This window comes from Polyodon spathula, chromosome 7, assembly GCF_017654505.1.
Source record: "Polyodon spathula isolate WHYD16114869_AA chromosome 7, ASM1765450v1, whole genome shotgun sequence".
In the NCBI taxonomy this organism is placed as follows: domain Eukaryota; kingdom Metazoa; phylum Chordata; class Actinopteri; order Acipenseriformes; family Polyodontidae; genus Polyodon; species Polyodon spathula.
Window position 1 is genome coordinate 32984866 of NC_054540.1, and position 13953 is coordinate 32998818.

The 13953-nt window shown below is 38.9% G+C and overlaps 1 protein-coding gene across 1 annotated transcript in view; it reads left to right on the top strand.

The window, feature by feature from the left end:
• Nucleotides 1–13953, top strand: part of LOC121318553 (non-muscle caldesmon-like) — an 81839-nt gene that overhangs the window by 20948 nt on the left and 46938 nt on the right. Inside the window, exon 2 of the mRNA XM_041255339.1 lies at nucleotides 6992–7053. The gene's annotated coding sequence lies outside the window, so the exon portion shown is untranslated. The remainder of the gene's footprint in view (nucleotides 1–6991; nucleotides 7054–13953) is intronic.

Consider the following 13953-nt stretch of genomic DNA (forward strand, 5'->3'; position numbering starts at 1 on the left):
ATGGCTTTATGATATCAATATCAGGGTCTTCTATATATTTTAAAGACATTTCAGATGGCTGTATCACATCACTATCAGGGGTCTGCTATATATTATAAACACATTTGAGATGGCTGTACCACATCAATATCAGGGCCTGTACAGAATTTTTGGAAAGTTCTGCTCTTGACTTGACAAGAGGCTCAGTTAACACCTGGTATGATGCATTGTGGGATATCAACACACTGTGGGTGCTGGCATGCCTTCGCTCTGGTGGATTAATCGATTACAGTGGTTTTCAGGAGTTTTCTAGATGTGACCCCCTTGAAAGTGGCTTGCCACAACCCACTTGTTAAAAAACAGTTTTCCAATACATGAGAGAAATATATCCTAGGAAACACACTGGATTATAAATCATACATATCGTGGTATTCTTGGTGGGACAGTTTTAAAATGCAATGTCCTTCATGCCCTTTTTCTTAATGCATTCCTTCAAATGTGTTGAATTAAACTTCTTTGCAGAAGTATAGCTCCTTTCTGGGGTGCAATTTTATCAGAAGACTGTGCCATGGGCAACCTGCCACGGTGGCAGTCTGGACCCCTGACTGTTTTTCTATGTACAGTACTACAAATGTTTGAGAAGTTAACAAAGCAGGCAAATAAAAGGGAAGGTGGATATTCTAGCTATAGAAAAGTAACACCTGTACAGTTAACTGTTATACAAGTCTCTCATCATAAAAGCATAGCAAAGTGTAATAAAGCACAGTAAAAGCATGGTAAGGTGAAGCATATTACAAAACAGATCATGGTAAACTAACCCTTCTATAAGTCTTTTATAGTAAAAGCACAGCAAAGTGTAATAAAGCATAGTGAAAGCATAATAAAACATGGGCAAGCATTGTAAAGCACAGATACATATGGTAAACCATATTAGCAAAAACTAAGCAAGCCAGGGTAACTGTAATGCCAGACAGCTAACGAGCTGTGACTGCAGGTCCAGCACTAATACTCAGAGCCAGAGTCAAGAGCCACGCAGCGCCATGCCACTACGTTTAATAAACTTAGAGCTGGCTTCCAGGAAAGAGACTTTCTTCCCATATTTGGTAATGTGAGCTCAAGCCAGGGAGCTGTAGTGTTGATGTATAGGCATGTCCACACTTTTTAAAAGCTGGCATTCTGTTATTTGCTAACAGAGCCGGAATCAACTTAGTGTCTTTGATACTAAGCACGGGGCACAGCTTTATCTATTAATCTGTTTGTTTGTGTGTCAAGGCCTAATGGCACAGTGGACTAATCCTCTGGAGCTCACCACATCCTGGAAGACTTGGGGTAGCTCAAGGGGTCTCAGCCTACCCAGTGGACATTAGTGTCCCATCACAAAACAACTAGCACCGATTCTGCACAGCTGTCAAGCTGCTTGAGAGCAGTCCAGGACTGCATGGTAGGCTGGTGGGGTTCAGGTCAAGACTGTCTGCCTGACTCAACCAGTGCTGTGGTCACCTTTGATAAGCACTAACAAAACTCTTAAATGAGATCATTAACATGGAATGATTTGCCGTTAACCTCATCTTTTAGAATCTTTCATCAAACCTTTTTCCTTAATTGTTGGCCAAACGCTATTTGATAGCTACTGTATAGTGCAGGTGTCCAAATTGTCCCTTCACTCCTGGTCTTTGTTTCAACTCTGGTCAAAATAGTTTAATTGAACCAATTTACCCTCCATCATTGAAGGTCCTAAAGTAGTATCCTATGTCTGTGCTTGTAAGGTGCATTCAATTGGTAATCAGTTACATGCTGTACTATATGTGGTGTATAGTAAGTGGTCTTATAGAAAATGCTGAACACTTTTGGGATTATATTATATGAGTATAGTAGATATTTATTTAAATTTTGTCAGAAAGAAGGACCATGTTGTTTACCTGGTGCAGAAAGACTGGCCAATGTAAAATTGTACTACATTCTTTCCAACACATGAAACGTCTCTCCGGTGCCACGATTTCTTTGTGGATTGTATCAGATGGACATGACGTCATAGTACGATTAGCTGTGGTGTTTAATCATTCTTTGAGCTGTGTGTAATTGGAAATTAATTACAGCAGCTGCTTTTTACACTAATTCATAAATAAGTAATTTAAATAGGTCTGTAGTACTTGGGAGCCCGCTGATCCTCTACAATGATTCATAGGACACATTGCCTCTTGGGAGAGAGTTCTGCTTGTCTAAGGTTACGCAAAGGCTTAATTTGCAGGGTCTTATGTTTTGGTTGTATGTCTAGAGTAGGTGGTCTGGGTTGAAAGGTCACGTCAAGCATCCTGTTTGAGATTTCCTTGTCGCTCCTCCTCCATGGATTGTGGGGCAGTGGGATCTGTTTTAAATTCCAATTTCCAACACTCAACCCAGGATTCTGAGATAAAATACTAAAGGACACAGAAAAACAAAGAGCTTGAAACTGAAGGAACTAATGATCGGATTTTTACACAACTGAGGAATTGATCAGGAACGGATCAACAAACTATCCTGGGTTTACCTCTAAAAATAAGTGTTGGTTGCAACCCCTGAGGTTTCACTAATTAATCCATAACTTCCACCATTCAGTCCAACTTTTTGAGTTAAAAACGATCACTGTTGGACAACTTCAAGTAGACAGATACAGATATTGCTTGAGCTGATTGTGTGAAAGTATAACCCTGTTCTACTTCTGTGCAAACGCTGCAGAAGTCCACATGTGCAACAAGTGGCGCTTCAAAACCACGTACTGTAATTTCTAGCAAGGAACATGCACTGTTAAAAATTCTAAGAGAAATTCTGCATGATATTTTCCTATTTATTTTTGCTAGGGTAGCATACAAAGGGTGCATGTTTTACAAAGGTTGTTACCTCTGCACACTATACACAAGTTGCACATTCTATCCTGAAAAATAATGGCATGTGATTTAGGCGTTATTAAGCGGCAGGGTTGGAAATAAATTCTGAGCAGGTATTGCTTGCTAAAGGCTAAGAGATATTTTTTAAAAACCTGATTCGTTGAACCTTGTCTGGGAATGTGACCGAGTGTCTGGGAATGTAAGTCCCTTTCTTCATCTCAATCGGAGAGGAGAACCCAACAGTTGCAGCCTCGTTATTTCCTCCCCTGTAGACACCACAAGCACCTCCTGCCAACTTCTCCACTCTCACACACTGAATCATATCATCTGTTCCCCTGAACCCCAGGAGCTGCTCTGTAAATTCACATGTTTGAACTCAAAAGGAAGTCCCATTAATTGTTTTGTCTATCGTCATTCCAATACAACACGCAAGGAGAGCTGGCTTAGTATTTTTTATTTAATTTATTTCAAGGAATAAAGCTTTCTTTTAAGATGGCTGGAGCTGCGGTCCTGCTCAGAGGCGCTGCTTTTTCATTCTTTAAGCAGGCCCTTCAGCAGATGTTTTTGAGATTGTGTTAAGAGCAGTGCCGCGTTTGGCAGAGGTCCCGCAATGAAATGAAATGGAGCCCTGGCTTCTTGTGTACTGACTCCCAGCACACATTCCTCCAGCTTGATACGGTATAGATTCTGAAAGACTTTGAGACAAAAGAAATTACCGGAGTTAGGATTTTTTAAATTTATTTTAAGACAGCTGAGGTAATTAGACATGATATATAATTACAATATTGTATTAGACTGAATGTGAAATAGAGGCAGGCAGATTTCACCAGCCTCTCATTCAAGCCTTTCACCTCTGGAGACCTGGGTTCAGTAGAGACATCAAATTTCCACTAAAAACTACATTTCCCAGAACACCATGTCTTCAGTTACTAAGCAACCGTACACTAGAAAAAATCCACCCAACAAAACATTATCCAATCTCTGGTTAGCCGTGTTACCTTTACAGCCAATCAGAGTAAGAATTAGTACAATTTCTAAGCTACTCAGAGTTGTTGTCTGTGTTTACTGTCATTGGTAAAAAAAGGAACAAAACTGGACACGTGACTTGTGTCACCTGTAGTGAACAAAGGTGCCTCTCTGATCACAAGTGAAATGACTTTAGAGGCTCAAGCTATCCCCCAGACAGAGGATGTCAGTGTAATCCACACCACAAAACAGCATTTCAGGACAACTGCTTGAGAGAGGCCCAGTTAGTAAGTTAGGGAGATGTATGGACTGTAGGTCATGGGGTTGCTTTCATGGTACTGATTCTAAGTTTACTGTACCTAAATGTTTTTGTTTGTATTATTATTATTATTATTATTATTATTATTTATTATTATTATTATTATTATTATTACTGGTATCCAGTTAGTGTATAGGTAACAAGCTCAGGTGTGTCATGAAACTCATAGTAAAACTAGGAATGGATCAAACAGCTATGCAATGGGAGTCTTATTTTCATCCCTGTAATATCTTTGTGCATACTCTTACCGGTATCCTGTCCATGACAGACACGCCGGTCTCTCTTGAGAACATAACAAACACAGCTCCCTGCCTCAATCGTTAGAGTGGAAGCTCCTCAGCAGTGCTAATGTTGAACACTTCCCATCTAAGCAGAGGGCTGCTGTAGCTAACAGAGCAGTGGGCCCTGTGCCAATGAACACAGCACAGCTCCAGGAACAACAGCCATCAGACATATACATTATCAGCTAGCTGGCCTGCAGTGCTCACCACATCATCTCAGTCAGAGCACTGCAAGAAACAGAACCCTCTTTGTGGCGCTGGTACCATAATTATTACCATGCAAACGGAGCAGCACGGTAATGAGGGAGGGTTAGCTTCTAGCGTATTCCAGCGAGATGAAGGAGAGTTTGCAATCTTCAGAAAGTAGGACAAGGCTTTCTCACAGCATTCCTCTCCAGACCTGAGGCCACAGAGAAAGAAATAGGACTCTAGTTTACTGAAGGGGTAACCGAATTGCAGTGGTGTGTTACAAAGTAACAGTGGTTCATTATGTGAATGAGATTATTCCAGATTAGCAATGTCATTATCACTATTATACAGCGCTACAACTTTATTTATTTATTTACCTTTGTCTGAAATAATCATTGTGATTCCATTACAGTACATTTGTTGAAAGCAGTGCTTAAGTGTGTGTGTGTGTGTGTGTGTGTGTGTGTATATATATATATATATATATATATATATATATATATATATATATATATATATTGTAAACAGATTGGCCGTAGATCGGGTTCGTGCTCCTTTAAGAATGTGACCCAAAAATAAAACTTTGATTTTTAAACCGCTTTCGCGCACTTTTATTAAAAAATAAACACCTAGCTCTCATTGAGCACTAACTAAATGTATGCAGGTCCCTGATTGACATGCAGGGCAGCTAAGCTGCTTACCTGACATATAACCCAAAACAAACTCCAATACAGATTTTCATAAAAACCAAATGTATGTTTTCACCTCATCGTAACACCGAGCTCCTCACTCTACAGCCACACACAGTTCTGAGCAAACTGGCTGCTTTCCTTAAATACCCTGCACCTGGCTCTAATTTACAATGATAGCCAGGTGCAGGGGATAATTAACAATAAAACAATTAACACAGTTAAATTAACCAAAAGCAATTCAATTCGACAAAATGTACATTTTCATGTGGGGCTGCTCGGTTTGTATGTGATAATTTCAGATTGTTTTATAACTTTTAAGTGTCGAGTTTTATTACTTCAGTGTTGTTAACCGGGTTATTTTGCTGTCATTAAAAACAAACTGTGCTGCGGGTAACTGTGTGCCTGGGTGGGATTGAGGTTTTGAATCAGGCAGTGCACGAGTGACTGAAGTATTGACACGTTCTTTGTGGTTATTAATATTTTACAAGAATCTGGCAGCATGGCACGCTCATGAGATCCTAACCAGTATCAAGTTAAAGTGCTTATTTTAGTTTGCCTTTTACAATACATGTTTTTTATTTTTAGTATAACCTACAATATTCTATTTCATTTTTATATACAAGGCTGTTGTTATCTCTACTGGACCTGGCAGCCATCAATTCCTTTGTTTTGTACAAGGAATGCACCAGGGGAAATATCAGTAGGAGATTAGGAGATGATATACCTGTTTACACACTAGTTTCTTTTGAAATGTTTCTTTTATTATAGTTTTTCATTTTTGGAAGTAATGCTTTATATGTGGTAAGTTATAAAATAAACACTTTTATGTTAAATTGTTCATTTAAATACAGTGTTTCGGCTGTGCAGATGTTTGATATGACGTACTTGAATAAAAGTGTTGAGTTGTAGCCAATGGTTTGTCTTCCATTTTAATACTGATGTTGTTTAAAATCTATCTGTCATAATGACTACAGGCAGTGGTTTTAGGTATGATTATAACAACGGCAGTTCTAGTGTTAATTGAACAAACAAAAAAATCATACAGCTGTAATACAACTTTGTGTGCAAATTCTTCATCCTGTGATCTAGCTTGGTGTGCATATTCTTCAGCCTGTGATCTAGCTTGATGTGCATATTCTTCAGCCTGTGATCTAGCTTGGTGTGCATATTCTTCAGCCTGTGATCTAGCTTTGTGTGCATATTCTTCAGCCTGTGATCTAGCTTGGTGTGCATATTCTTCAGCCTGTGATCTGGCTTGGTGTGCATATTCTTCAGCCTGTGATCTAGCTTTGTGTGCATATTCTTCAGCCTGTGATCTAGCTTTGTGTGCATATTCTTCAGCCTGTGATCTAGCTTGGTGTGCATATTCTTCAGCCTGTGATCTAGCTTGGTGTGCATATTCTTCAGCCTGTGATCTAGCTTGGTGTGCATATTCTTCAGCCTGTGATCTAGCTTTGTGTGCATATTCTTCAGCCTGTGATCTAGCTTGGTGTGCATATTCTTCAGCCTGTGATCTGGCTTGGTGTGCATATTCTTCAGCCTGTGATCTAGCTTGGTGTGCATATTTTGTCTGTAATCTAGCTTGGTGTGCATTCTGAGTCTTGGGTGTTTGTCCTGAACTTCTAAACCCAAATTTTGAGCAGATTCCAGTTCCTAGCCCGGAACACATTTGTAACCTGTCTCTTGTCTGTTTAACTCTAGATATCCCTGAAGTGTAAGAGTACTGGCAGTCAACAGGACTGGAGAGCTGTGAGTTTGATCAGGTAAGTATAGAGAGAAATAAGAGCCCAGCGCAGTCTTTATGTACAACCAGCAAGAAAAATACAAAAAATAATAATTTATTTGTACTCCAGTGCCTAACGCCTTTGCTGGATTCCTGGGAGTCTCTTAGAAATTAATTTACAGTTCTGCTTACTAGTACAAGGTCATGATTTAGTGTAATCTTCAAGACCTGGTTAGTGACCAAGAGAGTAAATATGTATTGTATTGTATTGTATTGTACCTGTAATCAGGCTGAGGATGTATAGCTCTAAATAATTTGAGAAGTCCTCCATTGTGTACATTCTCATTTTGGCTTTAACTGTGGAAAAATCCGTTATTATCCTTGAAACATTCTCCTTGTTAGACAGAGTAAGCTTATTCTTCAAGATTTCGCGAGGGCACGCAATCCTTGCTTCCAAATGTCAGAGCTGATTGTGGTCAATCATCACTTAAGTACAAGCAGAATGCAGTCTGCAGTTAACTGTCAGTCGAATGCAGGGCCCCAGAGCTGCAGAATACCCACCTTCAAGCAAGCTGTGTTTTGCTTGCTGTGCATTCATTTTTAATGTTTAAATAATTCTTTTGGAATTCATTTATAATGCAAAAATGAAAATAATATACAACAAGTGATTTTTTTTTTGATATAGACTTGTGGAGGCTGTTGGGATTATGAACTGAATGCTTTTGCAGAGTGAAAACATGCCAGTAATTTAAACTCATAGCAAAGCCTAAAGAAATGGTAAAGAAATGCTTGTGGTGTTTCTGCTTTGAAATAGGATTTATAAAATATATGCAGTGGTGTAACCTTGGTTTCAAAAGTGTATGTGGAGAGAGGGGGGGCAGTTTCTATAGCTGGGGCATATAGCTATAACATAAAAAATAAACATTCATTTCATTGAGATTGGCGCCTTTGCGACCCTGAACTCATTTTTCGGAGGACCGGAGGGGGAACTTAACCTTTTACATACAAAAATCATCACACAAGCTGTATTTATGTAATTTCATACATTCTAAATATTTCTTCACAGAAAAAAAATGAAATTCTTCATTTTGTTTACAAACTGCTACATCCTATTTTGAGGACAGTCAAGTTAGACGTGCTTGTAATCAGAGCAGTGAAATTTCACGCCGGTCCGTCAGTCTGTTTGTCACACTCTACTTGGTAACTGCTTTGAATAGGCAGATTTCCCCAAACTTTCATCAGATTTTATACCATCTGTGTGCACTGGTCTATTCTGACGTTGACACTTTTGGCTCCAGATTCTTTCCCAAACACGCAGCTCACTATTCCTGTCAATGTCTCTAATACTTTTTAATAAAAAGGTCCAGCCCTGCTTATTGCAGAGACAGCCTTCCCAGTCTCTTTGATGTAGTCATGAATAGAATACATTTAAACTGAGCTACCTAAAGTTGAAGTGTTAAACTGAGGGAACACAAAGCCACTTTGTGGCTTGGGACTTGGTTTCAGGAGACTAGGTTTCAGGCCACTGCATGGCACACCAGGGGAGACATGGGGTTTGATACAACAACCTCAAGCTAGGTCTCCTGGAACTTGGTTTCAAGCCACTGTTCCTAAAAAAAGTGGGTTTGTGTTCCCTCGGCTTTAGATTCTGTTTAATTTCCTAAATATTTAAATTTAAGATTAAACACGTTGAAACTTTTAAACTGGTTGAAAAGTTGGTACCCACTCCGATAATGCATAACAATAAGCACACAAATAGAGTTGAAATAATTTAGTACAATATTGATGTGTATATGGAATAGAATGTATATATTGAATAGAATAAAACTAAACACTGAGGCCAGCATCGGTAAATAACATTAATATTTCTGAGAACGTTGAATGTTTAGACAAAATTCTAAAAGTGGTCACAGTTATTGTTTTTACTGTGACATAGCTAGGAAGTTAACTTTGTATTTAACTTGTGTAACTGGGGGGAGGCTGGTTGCGAACTAGCAACCCCTGCGCACCGCAAGCAAGTATCTCAACCACAATTCAGAAGAGCCAGGCTCACCTCACCGACAGGTGACAGAATCCGTAACAGCACTGCATCACACAACACTGCCTGTTATGCTTGGCAGCTAAATCAAAAATCAATAGGATTGCGTACAGGGGTTAATAAGGATTAAGCAACCAAAGAAAGATGACGGCCAGGCCAAAAGATCTATCACCTTGGTTGCCTTTAAACAAAAGGAAGACAGAGTCATTTTGTAAACGTAATCTGATGTGACCCTAATCCAGACACAAATTAAACAGTACTGGGAAGTACCAGCTGCTTCCTGAGACGACAGTGCAGCAGTTCACATAACTGGAATACCTGCAGCGTCTTGTTAATAAACTCTGAGACCTGGGGCTACGATAGCATCGCGTGACACAGCACACATAGGCCAGCCTGATCTGGGACTGTCTGCAGGGTCATTATACCTGCCTGTCTCTTCAACACTCTCACTTCACTGAGACTGGAGTACGCTGCCTCTCGTACCCACATCTTACTTTCTTTTATTCTCGTCTAAAAGAACAATTTGTACAGTTTGGCCAGTTCCTCATAATGTAATTATGCTTAATGGAGAATGTCCTGTTAATTAATTAAATACCAGAAAGCAGGAGGGCCGCATTCATTTTTTGCGGATTATGTATAAATAAATATGCAAGCTGAGAAAAACCTTTGTTTTAGGGGGCTCCCGAGTGGTGCATCCAGTAAAGGCACTCTGCATGGAGTGCAGGATGCACCCTATAGTGTGGATGTTGCTGGTTTGAGTCCAGGCTATTCCTTTGTCGACCAAGGACGGGAGCTCCCAGGGGGCAGTGCTCAATTGGCTGAGCGCCACCCGGGGAGGGCGGTTTAGGTTGGCCAGGGTGTCCTAGGCTCACCGCGCACCAGCAACCCCTGTGGTCTGGCCGGGCGCCTGCGGGCGTTATCCGCTGACACGTTAGCTCTGGGTGGCTGCATGGTGAGTCTGTCGTGTGTAAAAAAGCTTTGGAGGACAGCGTGTGTTCGTCTTCGTCACTCCCGAGTCAATGCAGGGGTGGTAGTGGTGAGCTGAGCTAAAAAAAATAATTTGATACTACTAAATTTAAAAAAAACTTGATTTGCCAATATTTTGCCTTTTCCACATTTGCATTTAGAATAATTTTGTATTTGTCACGTAAGTAGCGGATGCTGAATAAGCATTGGGTCGCATGAGATGATGGAATCAAACCGCTGTAACTAAAAATCTTGGAAAATTGTCAAAATAGGCAAATTTAATTGGCCACACATGCGATTAATTTAAAACAGTAACAGTAAAGGAACGCATAGCCACAAGTGGTGAAATGCATGACTTTTTAGAAGCTGTTTAAGATGCCTAATTAAAGCACAAAGTGGTCGAACATTTTGACACATCAGTGCCTATCGTTTCTATGTCACTGATCACTGACTGGAAATTGAAATTCTTACACCGTGCGGTTTTCATTCGGGTAGGAACACTACTGTACAGTCATCTGTGCCGATAGAAGCTATGGAAACTGAATTTCAATATCATAATCCTGTGATAATTGTGTAAAGCACTTACAGCTGTATATTTTAACCAAGGGCTAGTAGTCTCTTTTGATTAAATGTAAATATGAATCAATGCAGAATAGACAGGCTGTACAGATTACTGTACAATCAGCACTCCGAATGAATCAGTAGTCTGAGCAGCATCTGGTTCCAGTGTGGTTGAGATAGCGAGATTCTTCTGTAAATATGTAAAGATTCTATACCTCCAATTGTGTGCAGATGGTTTGAGGAGCATGACAAAGACTTTAGGCATTGCCCATGGCCACCACATTCAGGATGAACTGCAGCGACACATTTAGAATTGTGATCTTCATCCTACCTCCCTGATTATGTGAAATATTAATCTTGAGGTACATACAGATCCCTCGAGCACGGCAGTCTGATATTAGGTGCATTTCCTAATGAGATGTCTAGGCTGTGTGCATACTGCACATAAATATATACATCTATAAATGTGTTAATTTTAGTGGAATTCTAATTTGTGTGGAAGCAGCCTGTCGTGGGTTCTCGCCCGGTCTTTATCACTATCCGGTCTGGGGCAGTGCTTTCCTTTTCACAGCTCCTGATACAATAACGCTGTGATTTCTGTTCGCACTGCCAGAGCATTTGCTGAATTTCCTGGCAGCTGCCTTGCTCAAAGCAGAGCAGTGCTCTCTAGCAGTATATCTGCTCCCTTTCTGAAAGTTTACTGTGGACTCCTTTTGGGGGATTTCCTTCAGGATCAAACATGTTTGAAAGTTTCACACATCAGGAATTTCAGTAACCAATCAAATGACAAGAAGCCTTCCGTAAATTATATAAATGATACAAATTCCATAGCAGCATTGATACTGATACTGTGTGAAACTTGTATAAGGGAGGGAGAGAGGGACTGTAGTATTGCTCATTTCCCATGGTATTCATTTTAGAGAAGCTGGGTGCTTGTGAAATGTTCCAAGCAGAAACATAATTTTTACAAAACAATACCCATAGATATGAGTGTGAAAAATCCTACAGGACCCTTATTATAATCTAAGTGAAATCCTACAGGACCCTTATTATAATCTAAGTGAAATCCTAGCAGAAACATTATTGTATCAGTGTAACCAGTAGCTCAGTCAGGAAAAAATAGATTGTTTATTGAAGTTTAGACAAGACAACACTATTACATTATACAAATTAAATTCTACATTCGTTGGCCTTTGACCTCTCCTTTCAAGGTAAATTAGCTTGCAGGAAAGTGGCATTTTGTTTTGCAGTAACTGTTTACATGAAGTGTCAATAATTGTTGTGTATTTACATAGTAGTTACTTAGTAAATACATGTGTACTTACTCATAGTTACAATGTACTTAATGTGGAAATGTTTTTGTATTTTATAACCCCTAGCCCTATCCCTAACCCTTTTCTCATAATTGTGTACTTTACATATATTGTGCAAAAAGATTTACACGTTACATACATTGTAACTATGTATAATAACATTATAATAATGTGTAAGTACACATGTATTCACTAAGTAACTAATGTAAATACACAGCAATTAGAAACAATTGATAGAAAGTGATACCTTTTTTGTTGTTGCTGGAATAGTTAGTAACCATGGCATCTTTCTAGCTGTATCCTGTGAGCAGCTTACCTTTTATTTCACCAGCTCCAAAACAGCATACCCCCTTTTTAAAGATTGAAATAAAACAAAGAGGGTTGTAGTTTATTATGAGCAAAAACAGAAGTCGCATTAAAATTCAAGACCAAGTTCCTACTACTATCACATCAAACGAGTTTTATGAGACAAAAGTTTATAACTAGAAGAGTGCCATGTGTTGCATTTTAAAAGCAGACATTGCATAATTTAAACAGTATCTTTTAAATAAAGCCAGATTTTCAGTGTTATATCATTTTAGTTTATTAAACTTGGATTAGGTTGTGACAGGCTGGCGAGTGGATAGAGGCCCAGAGACAGACTGCAGTTCAAAAAAATAATACTTTAATTATAAATAAACACAAAATAAAAGGGCACAAGGGCAAAAACAAAGATATTTAAACACCAATAGCAAAACACAAAGCAAAACTTACAAAAATAAAGGTTTCCAGGCTGGGCGATTCCTTCACTGAATCAAAAAAAAAACCCCACAAAAACAGCAAGCACAAATCACAGCTTGCTTCCTCAGCTCCCTCCTCTCCTAATGGGAAGCTGAGGCCTCCTTCTATGTCAGGTGGCTGAGTGCTGATTGATCGTTAATTACTCCAATCAACCCCAGCCACCTGAACACAATAAACCCAGGCAGGTAGGGGAATTTAACCCCATTCCTGCCAATCTATATAGGGCAGAGCTCTGCTTTTTTTTTTTTTTTAATAACAGCGAAACAGGAATGCTGATTGCATATAATACATTAGCTAGTTTTTTAAATATGTGATAATTTTGTTTAGTTTGGATGCAGTTCAGGTTTAAAAATAACTTGTATTCAACATTTGTCAGAAACATAAATTCTAGTAAAATTCCCCAGACCTTGCAGCATTCCTTGATCTCGTTGACTTTTATACTGAAAAATACAGCAAATTTATTACAGTACATTCTTAAATAGTCAATCAGAATGCAATTACACTGTGAGTCACAGACATGCTTCCTTGAAAACTTGCAGCAGTAGGAGGTTCAGTAAATTATTGATTATTATTATTATTATTATTATTATTATTATTATTATTATTATTATTATTATTATTATTATTATTATTATTATTAATGTCATTTAGCAGACACCTTTATCCAAAGTGACTTACAGAGGCTAGGGGTTATGAATGTGACTAATAATGGATAGAATTCTGGGTTGTTAATGTTGCAAAAGGTAGAAACTTGTGCTGGTAAAGATAGAAACTTGGGCTGGTCCTGCATTAAACATTTGTGAGTTCACATGACCTCATGTTTATTTTATCTGCATTCCCAAATTAGGTACTCTTGTGGGGAAAGAACAAACTAACTTCATAAAAGCACAGTCCATAAGTTCACTGTCTAGAGACCGTCCCCAATATGTACAGCGATGCACACATCTATTGTGGTGATGACAAAAAAAGTGAAATCCTTTCTTCTTAGGGAGATGTCAAGAGATTTTAATTCCATCATCAGTCTCTGGTGTCTTGGGAGTTTCCCATTATAAAAGTGTCCCACAGTAAAAGCGTGGGTAAGCATTATAAAGCATAGAGAGGTATGGTAAAGCATTAAAAAAAACGACATGGCAAACTGTGGTAACTGCATAGTGTGACCATGGGAAACACATGGGGAAAACTGCAGAAATATTGTGCTAATTTACAGTGGTAAACTTTATAAACATCTTCTTAGGACTAACCACTGACAGCTCGTCTCTATGGATAGTACATTTGGATATAT